A 15,746-nucleotide genomic window follows, 5' to 3' on the forward strand; every position below is an offset into this window, starting at 1 on the left:
AGGGTTCAGAAAAGATTTACAAGTTTGGAGGATTTGAGCTAAAGGGAGAGGTTGAATAGGTTTGGACTGTTTTTCCTGGAACGTCAGAGGCTGAGGGGTGACATTATAGAGGTATATAAAATTATGAGGGGCATAGATAGGATAAATAGACAAAGTCTTTTCCCTGGGGTGGAGGAGTCCAGAACTAGAGGGCATAGGTTTAGGGTGAGAGGTGAAAGATATAAAAGAGACCTAAGGAGCAACGTTTTCATGCAGAGGGTGGTACGTGTATGGAATGAGCTGCCAGAGGAAATGGTGAAGGCTCGTACAATTGCAACATTTAAAAGGCATCTGGACAGTTCTATGAATAGATTAGATTCCCTACAGTGTGGAAGCAGGCCCTTCAGCCAAACCAGTCCACACCAACCCTCCAAAGAGCAGCCCACCCAGACCCATTTCCCTCTGACGAATACACCTAACAATATGAGTAATTTAGCATGGCCAATTTACCTGGCCTGCACATCTTTGGACTGTGGGAGGAAGGGAGGAGAAAGTGAGGACTGCAGATGCTGGAGATCAGAGCTGAAAATGTGTTGCTGGAAAAGCGCAGTAGGTCAGGCAGCATCCAAGGACCAGGAGAATCGACGTTTCAGGCATGAGCCCTTCTTCAGGAAGGAAACCAGAGCACCTGGAGGAAACCCACGCAGACACAGGGAGAATGTGCAAACTCAACACAGTCACCTGAGACTGGAATCAAATCTGAGACTCTGGCACTCTAAGGCAGCAGTGCTAACCACTAAGCCACCGTGCTACCCCAAGGGCTTGGAGGGATATGGGCCAGTGGTCCTAGATCAGGTTGGGATATCTGGTCAGTATGCAGAAGTTGGACTGAAGGGTCTGTTTCCGTGCTGTACATTTCTATGACTACGACTCCAGGTCCCTAATTGACTAGTCGTCCAGCCTACATCTACGTCTTCACTTTTCCCAACATTTTCTACTAGATGTGAGAAATATCAAATCAGCCATAATTCTATTGCATGGTGGAATAAACTTGAAGGGCCAAATGGCTTCATCCCTGTTCGTATTTCTTATGGTCTTTAATCTACAGCACCTCAAGTTAGATTTTTAAATGCTAAGAGCTTTATTGCCTCTACCACCATTTTAGGCAGTAAGTTCCAGACTCCCAGCCATCCACTCAATTCCTTTAAACCACTTTACCTCTTGCTCCAAATTTTCTGCCCCCAGTTCTGGACTCAGCAAACAACAGAAATCAGTTTTTCTTTCCATCTATTCTGTCTAAATTGCAATTGAGAGGACATAGGATAATGGAACTGCCAAGGGCTTGGACAATGGTCTAACTATTGTACTGAAGATGTGTACTCTAGAGTTAACTTCAACACGAGGCAAGCTGTTCCAGCACAGCTGCAACACTGGCAATGCCCATCAACGTAAAAAATTATCTTTGTATTTCCTGTTCACAAAAAGTAAGACAAGTCACCTAAGCTGTTTGCTCTTGCATTAGTCTTTCAATCCACAGCAACCTAAAGGAATGTGTGATTGACAGAGGTACCAAGCTGCATGTATACAGCAATAAACCCTTCACCAATGGTCATTTTGTGTTCCACCAACACCATTTGGCTCCTGACCTTATGGAACAAAATGGAACAATCGGTTCTGGTGAGAAGGCAGGTAAATGGAGCTGAGGCCATGAAAAGATAGCCATGAGCTTATTGAATGATGGTGCAAGTTCAAAGAGCCAAATGGCCTACTCCTGTTCCTAGTTCTTATGATCTATGTTCTTATAAACTCCAGAGGTGAGTTGAGGTGGAGCCTTTGATATCAAGATGGCATTTGACTGAGTGCAGTGTTATTGAGCCCAAGGAAAACTATATACATTGGAATTCAGGAAAAACTCTCCATCAACTGGAGTCATACATAGCACAAAGTAAAATATTGAGGTTTTAGGAAGTCCATCATCTGAACACCATGACATGCTGCATAAATTCCTCAAGGTGATTCCCTTTCCATAATAAGATCAGAAGTGTGCAGATGCGCTAATGGACAACAAAGGCAAAGTAAACATAGACTCATTCTCTCCTTAGTGAAAGATGATGAATGGTGAATGTAGGAGTAAGACGCCCCCCTCCAACTCCCTGAGCGGGGACAAAGACTTTGGGGGCAGACAGAATTCAGGCACACAGTGGACTTTTATTCAAGCAAAACCCAGGTATTACATGGAAAGGCTCAAAGGACCTTCCCCAAATCTCGCTTTGACATGAAGAGATAATCGTTCTCTTAGTCTTCAGCTCAGATCAGAAGAGAGATCAATGAAACCCTTTGATTTTACAGTAAAAAGCAGTATTTTTGTACATTTTGTGTTACAATGATCAAACACAACATGATTACTGTATCCTCCCCTTGCCTTCTGTGGGACCAATTGTGTAAAACTCCTGATTAAAAATGGGCGATCATAAGTTCCCTTAGTCTTTTAACAATTATTGTAATCTCTTGGCCTGGGGAATTTGCTATGTTGCATTCCAAAGTTACTGCTGTTCTCTTCTGGTCATATCCCTGATTTGCTTATCTCTCCAGACTGATGGATTTTATTGTTTACTGTACTAGCTATCACAATGAAAATTAAAGAACCTTTAACTAGAACCTGTTCATGTTGCATACAATTTTGAAGAAGCAGCTAATTTCTATGAGATAACTTTATCTGCTGTTTTTGTGGATGAACATACATTCTTTCCTTAACAATGGAATTAATTATTTGTTAGAGTTTAGTGATTGTTCAAAGTTTTTTTTTGTGACTACAGATCTTATTATTGCTGTCTTTGCATTCTTTGGAATCTTGCCATTAAGATAACGATCCCTTTTGACCCAGAATAACCCCTTCTGAAAGGCATAATTATTTTTATTGCTGAAGTCAGCTTTTTAAATTTTGGCCATTCTGTCCCTTTTAAAAATACACAGTTCAATCTGGCTTTTCTTTAAATTCTGGCCATTTTGTGTCTTTTAAAAATAGAGGCAGCTCCAACAGTGACTTTCACCTGAGGATTACCAAAAACTCAGTGAGGGGTAAGGTTAAAAGAATGAATGAATGATTTTATATCACATGTATTTTACAGTGAGAGAAACAGTAAAATGCAGTGAAAATCCTTTCAACTGTTGTCATGATCCGCTGCCATATTGAATAGTTTAAGAATCAGAAAAAAAGAATGATATTGCTTAAAGAATATCCATCAGTTCTGAGCCAGCTCATCATCAATGACGCCTGAGCTGCCATTCCTTCTGAATCCAGTGAGGACTCAGGATCTTCACGGTAACTGCAGATGGTGCAGGAATTGAACCAGCACCGTTGGTATTACTTTGTACAAACCAAATGTTCACCCAACTGAGCTGAATAAACCCCAATACCCAGGTTTGTGCTGATAAATGGCAAGTAAAATTCCTGCTGACCAGTGCTCATTTCTAAAAATACAAATCTAACCATCTACTTTGATCATTCATGGCATCATTAAATACCTCAGTATCAAAATACTGGGTGTTAGAATAATCATAAACTGATCTGGACCAGCCATATAAATATTTCAACAGTGAAAGCAAATCAGAGGCTATGCATTCTGAGGTAAGCAACTCATTTCCTGACTCCAAAATTGATCCAGCATCTACAAGGCACAAGTCAGGAATGTGATAGAATGCTCTCTACTTGTCTGGCTGGGTGCATTTCTAGAAATACTCAACAATCTTGACCCCATACAAGACAAAATAAATTATTTGATTAATAGTTCATTCACTAACTAAACATTCATTCCCTTAACTACTGATGCTCAGTGACAGTAATGCGTATCACCTACAAGGTTCACCAAAGCACATCAGCAAGGCCCTTTAGACAGCACTATCCCAACCTACAACTGCTACCATCTAGGAAGACAGGGTAACAGATACTTGGAAACACCACCACCTGCAAGATTTCCTCCAATTCATTCACCATCTTGACTTGGAAATTTGTTGTTATTTTTTCAGTGTTGCTGGGTCAAAATCATGCAACTCCCTGCCTAGCAGTATGGTGTACATACCTATACCACATGAAGATTAGATTAGATTACTTACAGTGTGGAAACAGGCCCTTCGGCCCAACAAGTCCACACCGACCTGCCGAAGCGCAACCCACCCATACCCCGACGTTTACCCCTTACCTAACACTACGGGCAATTTAGCATGGCCAATTCGCCTGACCTGCACATCTCTGGACTGTGGGAGGAAACCGGAGCACCCGGAGGAAACCCACGCAGACACGGGGAGAACGTGCAAACTCCACACAGTCAGTCGCCTGGGGCGGGAAGTGAAGTGAAGTGAAGTGATTCAAGAACACAGCTCATAATTCAAAGGAAATTATAAATGGGCAACAATTTCAGGCCTAACCAGCAATGTCCACATCTTTTGCGCACTCAAATTCTGTCTTCTGTCAACCTCCTCGATTCCAATCAAAACTCCCTTGGTCTGTCTAATCTTTCCTCATAACTGCAATTATAAAACTAAAACTCCAGACCACACCCTCTTAAATCTCTTCTATACCATGTCTACTGAAATGATTATTTTACTCTAGTGGAGTGATCAGAACAACACACAGTGCTCCAACTGTGGTCTAACCAGTTCTTTATAGAATTTCATCATAACCTCACACTCTTACATTCAGGCTTTGGCTAATAAAGAGAAATATCCTGCAATGACAACTTGACTACCTTATCTATATACTGGATTAGTGGTGCTGGAAGAGCACAGCAGTTCAGGCAGCATCCAACAAGCAGCGAAATCGACGTTTCGGGCAAAAGCCCTTCATCAGGAATAAAGGCAGTGAGCCTGAAGCGTGGAGAGATAAGCTAGAGGAGGGTGGGGGTGGGGAGAGAGTAGCATAGAGTACAATGGGTGAGTGGGGGAGGAGATGGAGGTGATAGGTCAAGGAGGAGAGGGTGGAGTAGATAGGTGGAAAAGAAGATAGGCAGGTCGGACAAGTCCGGACAAGTCAAGGAGACAGTTACTGAGCTGGAAGTTTGAAACTAGGATGAGGTGGGGGAAGGGGAAATGAGGAAGCTGTTGAAGTCCACATTGATGCCCTGGGGTTGAAGTGTTCCGAGGCGGAAGTTGAGGCGTTCTTCCTCCAGGCGTCTGGTGGTGAGGGAGCGGTGGTGAAGGAGGCCCAGGACCTCCATGTCCTCGGCAGAGTGGGTGGGGGAGTTGACATGTTGGGCCACGGGGTGGTTTGGTTGATTGGTGCGGGTGTCTCGGAGATGTTCCCTAAGGTGCTCTGCTAGGAGGCGCCCAGTCTCCCCAATGTAGAGGAGACCACATCGGGAGCAATGGATACAATAAATAATATTGGTGGATGTGCAGGTGAAACTTTGATGGATGTGGAAGGCTCCTTTAGGGCCTTGGATAGAGGTGAGGGAGGAGGTGTGGGCACAGGTTTTACAGTTCCTGCGGTGGCAGGGGAAAGTGCCAGAATGGGAGGGTGGGTCGTAGGTGGGTGTGGACCTGACCAGGTAGTCACGGAGGGAACGGTCTTTGCGGAAGGCGGAAAGGGGTGGGGAGGGAAATATATCCCTGGTAGTGGGGTCTTTTTGGAGGTGGCGGAAATGTCGGTGGATGATTTGGTTGATGCGAAGGTTTGTAGGGTGGAAGGTGAGCACCAGGGGTGTTCTGTCCTGTTGGATGCTGCCTGAACTGCTGTGCTCTTCCAGCACCACTAATCCAGTATTTGGTTTTCAGCATCTGCAGTCATTGTTTTTACCTTATCTATATACCCATCCATCTTTAGGAATCTGTGTATATGTTATCCAATGGTCTCTTTGTTCCTCCACACATCTCAGTATTCCACTATTTATTGTATATGCCATTGCTTTGTTAGCCTTCTTCAAATGGGTTACCTCACATTTTTCTGGAATAAACTCCATTTGTCCTAGTTCAATTAATGGATTAGATATCCTCCTGCAATCTACAGACCTTTTCTTCATTTTCAACCATAAAACCAAGTTTTGTATCATTGGCATATCTTAATAGCACATTCAATTATTGATCTCTACCACATAAGCAGGGACATAGTATTGAGGCCTGTAGAAGTCCATTACAAACAACTTTTAGTTACATAACTTTGTTTGTATATGAAATCACACAGCTCCTGCAGTGTGGAAACAGGCCATTTGGCCCAACAATCCACAACGACCCTCCAAAGACTAACCCACCCAGACCCATTCCCCTACCCTAATACCCTATATTTATCCCTGACTAATGCAGCTAACCTTCACATCTCTGAACACTGTGGGCAATTTAGCATGGCCAGTTCACCTGACCTGCACATCTTTGAACTGTGGGAGGAACGCAGAGCCACCCAGGTGGCACAGTGGCTCAGTGATTAGCACTGCTGCCTCACAGCATCAGGAACCTAGGTTCAATTCCAGCCTCAAGCGACTGTCTGTGTGGAGTTTGCACGTTCTCCCCATGTCTGCGTGGGTTTCCTCCGGGTACTCTGGTTTCCTCTCACAGTCCAAAGATGTGCAGGTGAGGTGAATTGGCCATGCTAAATTGCCCATAGTGTTAGGTCAATTTGATTTTATACTTGTGGGTATATGTAATGAGTCAAGAATGTACAATGATACAACAATGATATCAACAGACACGTGCTAAGGTCTGTGAGGGGAAATACAACAGCCTGTGCCAGAGAGAGAGAAAGTGAGTGAGACAGAGAAATGCACACCTTACAGTGAAGTAGATGTGACAGTTTACATTAAAAAAATTCTCAAAATCAACCAGAATCAGAGTATAAAGTTATTTCTAGGTAAAGACAGGGCACATTCACATTCACTTACATATAGATCCAGAAGTGAAACTAAGCTGAACCCCACCATTATTCAGACTTATACTCAGGCTTGAGCAAAGTTTCCTGGCAGCTTTCAAAATTCATTCATGCTGAGGCAGTGGAAGTACCACAGTTGTTGAATTAATGGTGTATGAGAATCATAAGGAGAATTCAATTCAAGTGGAGACATACTGAACATTGTAACAGGGAAGCTCAAGGGCCGGTCCAGGAACATATTGCTTCAACTCAACCGGTCCTTTAATGGAAACTCTATATTGGACTACCTTTAATATACTGCTGCCTCCAAAGTCCAAAGATGCATATGTGATTTAATGTTCATGTCATCTGTTTCTTATGAAAGTATGGACTTAATACATGGATGACACCTGAGTCACACATCTCAGTAACACTGTTGCTATCTCATGTCAATTGACAGTGGATGTTGAAAAGATGTCTCCTGTTCTTGGACAGACTAGAATGAGGGGATACATTTAAAAATAAGGGTTCTGTATCTTAAGATGAAGATGAGGGGGATCAGTAGTCTGTGAAACTTTCTTTCCTAGACATAGTGAAAGTTGTGTCATTATTTGAGGCAGAGGTTGACTAACAAGGAAATAAAGGGTCATTTGGGATCAGCAAGAAAGTGGAGTTTTGCCACAATCAGCTTATCCATGATTATTTTAAATGGCAGAACATTTTTAAGGAGTGAATGGCTTACTCCTGCTCCTAAGTTATATTTTAATAATAAACTACATGATCAATATAACTTTCTAATACAGAAATTGTATGAAATATAAGATTAACATTTATAGCAAAACTACATGATATGCAATTGGAAGGCATGGAGGCAGGCTATTTGAGAGGGTGTCTTGGTGGCTGAGTTGTCTATGATGATCCCTACCAAGGTCACAATTGCTAATGTATGTCTGTATTGAATGGAACCAGGTGGATCTCATTGACTATTAGGTCCTTGATTGGGTCAGTTAACCTGGGTCAATCAGGAAGCCCTGACTGACAGATATTAACTGAGGATTGGCAATTGAATAAAGATTCGTGCACTTTGTGTCTTTCACTGTGTTTTACACTTGCACACACACACCATGGGTGCTGGGGAAAAATAAGCACTACCGCAGTTAGGCGGTAGTGTGGGGGTTAAATTAATTAAAAAAAACAGAAAAAAAAATGAACAAGAACATTCTCCCTCCAACTCTATTTTGATTTAATCCCTGCCCTCCCCTTCACTGTTTGATCATGCAGCATTGCCCCTTGATATGAAGGGCACTGCTTGTCACTGAAAAAAAAGAAAGAAAAAAAAAATTAACTGAGGATTCAGAAAGTCTTCTGACTTCAGGGACTGAATCTGAGCTGGCTGGCCGCAGCCAGTGTACTGTGCAGAAGTAAATAAAGAGTGACTTGGTGATGGGAGCCAGCCTCTATGAAGTTATTTCAGTGGCAACGAGAGAAATCAGGACATGCCTGAAGAACATTTGAGTTGGGGTCATCTTTGAGTTGGGGTAAGCATTTTTGGCACCGTTCCTTTGTTTGGAAGACTTGACTCATTTGATCCTGCATTCGAAGACTGGGCCCTGTATGTGAGGAAAAAAATACAATATCTTTTATCTGGGCAAATGACATTGGGACAGGTGAAAAGCAACAAGTAATCCTTCTGGCTGCTTGTAGACCCACTGCATTTTCATTATTATAGCCTTAACATTCCCAGACGCATCAGACACCAGAACCTTGCAAGAGTTGATGAATTTGGTTAAGATCCTCTAATTCTGAGACACTATCAGTTTTTTTCAGCTGTTCAAGCACCAAGGAATCCATACTGGGATTTTTGATGTGGTTAAGACAACTAGCAGAGGCATGTGATTTTGTGTTAACCCTGAATGAGATGCTGAGAGATGTTTGGTATGTTGGATTAGTGATGTAAACATGCTAAGATACTTACTAGTTGAAGCCCAACTGAACTTCAAACAGACACTACAACTGACTTGGTCATTAGAAAATGCACCAAGTGGAGCATGGGAACTACAGGACATCCCAAAGGAAGTGGACACTCTTACCTGTCCAGCTGAGCTTGAGGACCTCTACTTGAGTGTAGGCAAATGCAGAGTCTCACCCAAGGCATATCCTGAGCAGAGGCACCTAGGTCAACCCACAGTAAAACTCCACAACAAAGCGAAGTCTCAGCCAAATGGCTAAAAGTTCTTCAGGATCTGGGTCGGTATTGTCATTGCTGCCAGTATGCAATCTCGAGACAGCAAAGGAGCCCTACAAGGCCTGACTTGAGTTAGAAAACTTGTTAGGTAGTATTCAGGAGAGAGTACATCCTGGAAAGTCCATGTACATGAGACCAATAAATATCACTTGGAGAACTTGGACATTGTGTTTTAACTTTTTTCCAGACAGGCATATACCTTAGAAGGGAAAAAATAGGTGCCCCAGGTGATCTATTTGGGTTACAGAGTTGACAAAACCAGTTTACTCTCATGGAAGATAAAGTTGGTCTCCCCGGTTATTAGCACCTGAGATAAATGGCAACCTGGGGTAGCCTTATAAAATATTCGCCATGATCCGCTGGAAAAGAGCACAGGCTGATGACATCTCAAATTGCAGTCTTGTGTATTGATAATCCCCTTGCGGGCATTAATTTTTAACTTTGGAAGATAAAGTGAGGGTGATCATAGGTGTTCTAGCTCACATGTCTGTTCTGGAGCTTAGGTCTTTCCTTGGATTGGTGAATTATTCAGAGAAACTTGTATGTAACCTGGCCTCCACTTTAGCACCCTTATGCCTACTATTGAAAAAGGATCAGCCTCGGAAATGCTGATGTAGCCAAGAAATTGCTTTCAGGGAAGTGAAAAAGCAACTATCATCACCTAAGCTGCTGGCCCACTACAATTTGAACTGAGGGGTAGTGCTGATATGCAATGGCTCCCTGTACGGTATTGGGGTAGTATTGGCTCATCAGTGGTCTAACGGAGAGGAACGTCTGATAGCACACACTTCCTGGATTTTGGCTGAGGTCAAACACAAATGCACCAAGATGCAGAAGGAAGTTTGAGCAGTTATTTTTGATGTGAGAAAGTTCTACCAATACCTTTAAGGGTGTGAATTTATCATAAAAATGGATTAAAAATCCAGGTGAAGACTATTTAAAGAAGATAAGGCAGTGTCGTGCATAGTTACTGGATGAATTCAGCAGTGGACCCTTATTGTCAGTACATACAAGTACAAGTTGGAACAGCGTCCAGAAGGCCAGGCGGAAAATGCAGGTGCGTCGTGCCACCTCCCACTGGCAGACACTTTACTGGTGGTGCCTCCCCTGGAAGAGTCCATTTTGGTTTTGAACTTTTTTAGATTTGATTAGATTCCCTACAGTACAGAAACAGGCCCTTCAGCCCAACAAATCCACACCGACCCTCCAAAGAGTAACACACCAAGAGCCATTCCCCCTGACTAATGCACCTAACACTATGGGCAATTTAGCATGGCCAATTCACCTGACCTGCACATCTTTGGATTGTGGGAGGAAAGCAGAGCACCCGGAGGAAACCCACGCAGACACAAGGTGAATGTGCACAACTCCACACAGACAATTGCTGGAGGTGGGAATCAAGCCTGGGTCCCTGGCGGTGTGAGGCAGCAGTGCTAACCACTGAGCCACTATGCCAATTCCTGGGCATCCTTTCAATCACCACTGACAATATCGACTGTGGACACAAAAAGATCCTGCTGAAAATGTGTTGCTGGAAAAGCGCAGCAGGTCAGGCTGATGACCGAAACGTCGATTCTCCTGTTCCTTGGATGCTGCCTGACCTGCTGCGCTTTTGCAGCAACACATTTTCAGCTCTGATCTCCAGCATCTGCAGTCCTCACTTTCTCCACAAAAAGATCCTGCCCTGGTAAAATTAAAACAGCTAGTTGTAATGGCGGAAACCAGAAGGGGCCATCACAACAAAAGTTGAAATCCTTCTGGCACCAGTGAGACTAGTCACCAAAGAGGGTGGCATTTTACTGTGAGGAGCAAGAGTGATTGTCCTGAGTAAACGTCACCATTAGGTACTGGCTGAACTCCGCCAAGGTCATCAAGCGGTTTCCAAAATGAAGATGTTTGCAAGATGTTATGTCTGGTGGCCAGGATCGATGCCGCCATTGGTGGGCAGTGCCCCGAATGCCAACAAAGGCAAATATGGCCACCGCCAATACCCTCACATTCGTGGGAAATGCCAGCTAAACTGTGGACACAGATGTATGTCAACTGTACTGGTCCTTTCATGGGCTTAATGTTTCTGGTCATTGTGATGCCCATTCAGAATGGTTGTGGATAGAATTTATTTGGCAAGAATGATGTGCATAGAGCTCATTTGGCAAATTCAAGGATGAAGATTGAAAAGCTGCAAGCATCGTTTCTGATACACAGATTTATGGAAGTATTGATCACAGACAATGGGATGCCATTTACCAGAAGGAATTCAAGTATTTCCTAAAGTCAAATGGTATATAGCATGTTCAGGCAGCTCCATACCATCTACCATCCAACGGCCTGGCCGAAAGAGTGGTCTACAATTTGAAGGCAGACTTAAAGAAACAGTCTACAAGCTTCATTCAATATCAAACTATGCCAGTTCCTGTTTGATTATAGGACCACCTCTCACATAGGAATATCTCCAGCAATGTTGCTGATGGGGAGAAGGTTCCACACAAGTTAAACCTAATATTCCTGGAAGAGGGTGAAACTGCAACAGGAATGCCAGTGCTGGTTGCATATTTCCTCTAAGTGAGCAAGATAATTTACTTCAGAGGATGAAGTTTGGTGCTGGAATCACGGAAATGGTCCTGCATGAGTACGAAGCGAGGTTGATGTGAAGTCACATCCCATGACATACAAATTTTGGATTGGTCGAGCAATCTTGACCAAACACGTGGATCATCTGAAAGCTGCTACTTCTCAAACTGTGCAGGAGCTAAACATGACTGCCCCCTCAGAACAACCAGAAGTTCTGTCAGGAAACATGGGTTCACCCCCTCTATCTAGTGTTGAGGAAACCTGAGTCTGCAATGGAGGTAGCCTTGATCCCCTTACTGTGAGAAGAAGAGGAAGAAACTCTCCCAAGATGCTCCTGACACAAGAGACAGGCTGCCTATGTCCAAGTCCGGGTCAGAGAAACCAAATCTGGATGCGAAAACATCCCAGGAGAAGTCGCCAGAGAAAGACCAGGCCTACATTCCCAGACTTAATGGGGTGGTGGGTGTGGAGGGGCTGGGAGGTGGGAGGGGGGAGTGTGGGGGAGGGGGTCAGCGCAGAGGGGGGAGTGTGGATGGAAGGAGTAATTGGAACTAGGTGGAACTCATTGACTATGAGATCCTTGATTAAGGTGTTTAACCTCAGTCAATCAGGGATCCCTGGCTGATAGTTATAAGGAGGGAATTCAGAAGGTCTCCTGACTTCAAGGACTGACTCTGAGCTGGCTGGTTACAGCCAGTGTACTCTGCACTTATAAATAAAGGTTGAGTTTTGACAATTTACTGGCCTCTGTGCAGTTATTTCAGTGTCTATTCAGAGCGTTGCTGTAGGGATTGCATTTTCAGAAGATAGGATCCTTTGGGTTCGAGCACAATTTATTTCATTCCTTCCTGCCCAATCTATCACTGGCCATCTAACTACCTGCACATACAAGGTGAATATAGAGCGTGCAATTGACAATGTATCATCAAATACAACAATCCAGTCAAATCTACAGAATGGATATAAAACGTGATGATGGATGAGCTCAAGACAATGCTTGAGTCATTGCAATGTTCATATCATGATTGAGCTCATCCATTTGAATCACAAGGGACCACATTGTCTCAGGAAACACTCACAGATTTCTACATATGACTTATTGCGAATTTGGAAGTGGTGGTATAGTAATAATGGCACTGGACTAGTTATCTATATGTCCAGGTTAATGCTCCAGGTTCATGAGTTCAAAACAACTGATAAATAAATCTCATTCAGTTAAAAACATTTGGAATGACAACCTTCACTCAGTAATAGTATCCACAAAATGATCATCGATGGTTATAAAGATCACAGCTACAGAAATGAAAGTTGTTGAGGAAAGTTTGTCTACTGAGTCAGTATGGGTGAAAGTTAGGAACAGCAAGGGAACAGCTATCATATTGGGGGTTTTCTACAGACCACCTAATAGCAGTAGAGAGATTGAAGATCTCATAGGTGGGCAGATTCTAGAAAAATGCAGAAGTAGCAGGCTTGTTGTTATGGGTGATTTCAACTTTCCCAATATCGACTGGAACTTCCTAAATGCAGATGGTTTTGATGGAGCCGCTTTTGTCAGGTGTATTCAGGAGGGTTTCCTTCCTCAGTATGTAGACAGACCGATGAGGAGAGAGGCCATTTTGGATTTGGTGCTTGGCAACAAGCCAGGACAGGTGTCAGATCTCACGGTGGGAGAGCACTTTAGTGAAAGTGATCACAACTGCCTCACATTTAGCATAGCTTTGGAGAGTGAAAGGAGCAGTTACCGAGGGAAGATATTTAATTGGGGTAAAAGAAATTATGACGCTATCAGACAGGGGTTCGGAAGTGCAGACTGGGAGCAATTGTTGCACAGAAAGGGCACAGCAGACATGTGGAGACTATTTAAGGAGCAGTTGTTGCGAGTGATGCACAAATTTGTTCCTCTGAGACAGGTAAGAAGGGGTAAGATTAAGGAACCTTGGATGACGAGAACAGAATAACTTCTCATCAAGAGGAAGAAGGCAGTTGACATAAGGTGGAGGAAGCAAGGAGGATTGGAAGGAGGCGAATGTTGCTCTTCTTTTCAAGAAGGAGCGGCATGGTGGCTCAGTGGTTAGCACTGCTGCCTCACAGCACCACGGTCCCAGGTTCGATTCCAATCTCGGGTAACTGTCTGTGTGGAGTTTGCATATTCTCCCTGTGTCTGCATGGGTTTTCTCCGGGTGCTCCGGTTTCCTCCCACAGTCCAAAGATGTGCAGGTTAGGTGAATTGGCCATGCTAAATTGCCCATAGTATTAGGTGCGATAGTCAGAGGGAACTGGGACTGGGTGGGTTACTCTTCGGAGGGTCAGTGTGGACTTGTTGGGTCGAAGGGCCTGTTTCCACACTGTAGAGAATCTAAAAAAAAGGGAAACCTCTGGCAATTACAGACCAGTCAGTCTTACGTCTGTGGTCAGCAAAGTTTTGGAAAGAATTCTGAGGGATAGGATTTATGACTATTTGGCAAAGCATAGTGTGATTAAAGGCAGTCAGTATGGCTTTGTGAGGGGCAGGTCATGCCTCACAAATCTTATTGAGTTCCTTGTGGAGGTGTCAAGACAGGTCGACGATGGTTGAGCAGTGGATGTGGTGTATATGGACTTCAGCAAGGCATTTGACAGGGTTCTCCATGGTAGGCTCATTCATAAAGTCAGGAAATATGGGATACAGGGAGATTTGGCTATCTGGATTCAGAATTGGCTGGCTGATAGAAGGCAGAGAGTGGTTGTAGATGGAAAGTATTCTGCCTGGAGGACAGTGTTGAGAGGGGACCTGCAGGGCTTTGTCCTTGGGCCTCTGTTCTTTGTAGTTTTTATAAATGACTTGGATGAGGAGGTTGAGGGGTGGGTTAGCAAATTTGCAGATGACACAAAGGTTGGAGGTGTCATCAATAGTATAGAGGGATACTGCAGGCTGCAGCGTGACATAGACAGGATGCAGAGCTGAGCTGAGAAATGGCAGATGGAGTTCAACCTGGATAAATGTGAAGTGATGCATTTTGGAAAGTCGAACTTAAATGCTGAATATAGGATTAAAGACAGGATTCTTGGCAGTGTGGAGGGACAGAAGGATCTGGGTGTGCAATTAGAAAGATCCTTCAAAGTTGCCACCCAAGTGGATAGGGTTGTTCAGAAAGCATGTGGTGTTTTGGTTTTCATTAACAGGGGGATCGAGTTTAAGAGCCATGAGGTTTTGTTGCAGCTCTACAAGTCCCCTTTGAGACCACACTTGGAATATTGTATCCAGTTCTGGTCGCCCTAATTATAGGAAAGATACAGAGGCTTTGGAGAGGGTGTAAAGAAGGTTTACCACGAGGCTGCCTAGACTGGAGGGTTTGCCTTATGAAGAAAGGTTGAATAAGCTTGGATTTTTCTCTCTGGAGAGAAGGCGGAAGAGAGGAGGCCTGATCGAGGTGTACAAAATAATGAGAGGAATAGATTGAGTCAACCAGCCAGAGACTTTTCCCCAGGGCAGGATTGACTGGTACGAGAAGTCATAGTTTGAAGATATTAGGAGGAATGTATAAAGGAGACATCAGATTCTTTTTTCCAGAGAGTTGTGAATGCATGGAATGCATTTCCAGCTGTGGTGGTGGAAGCAGAGTCATTGGGGACATTTAAGCGACTGCTAGACATGCACATGCAGTGAGTGGAGGGGTGCGTAGGTTAAGTTACTATATTTTACATTAGGATTAAATTTTGGCACAACATCATCCAATTCCCTTCAGAAAAGGAAACTGTCCTTATCTGATTTAATCCTATCTGACTCCAGATCCACAACAATGTGGTTGGCAATTTCCTTGCCCTCTAAAATGTTTGGGTAAGCTATTCACCTGTACGGAATGAGAAATAGGCAACAAATGCTGGCATTACTCAGTGATGTCAACATTCCATGAAAGAATGTATGGAAATCTCCCTAGGCACCACCACTGCGCAGTGGTGAATCTCTAGCTGGATTAGCATAGCTGAACCATGCTCCACTGCTAAACAGCCTCCGTTAAATGCTTCTGGCCTCATATGCCACTTTGTGCCAACAGTACTGAAGTTGCCTGAAAATCCACCAAAGTGTGCTCTTCTGCCTTGCTGCAGAGTCTGTTTCATATCCATGTTGGTGGTTTCTCA

The sequence above is a fragment of the Chiloscyllium punctatum genome, chromosome 2 (assembly GCF_047496795.1).
Source record: "Chiloscyllium punctatum isolate Juve2018m chromosome 2, sChiPun1.3, whole genome shotgun sequence".
Classification (NCBI taxonomy): Eukaryota; Metazoa; Chordata; class Chondrichthyes; order Orectolobiformes; family Hemiscylliidae; genus Chiloscyllium; species Chiloscyllium punctatum.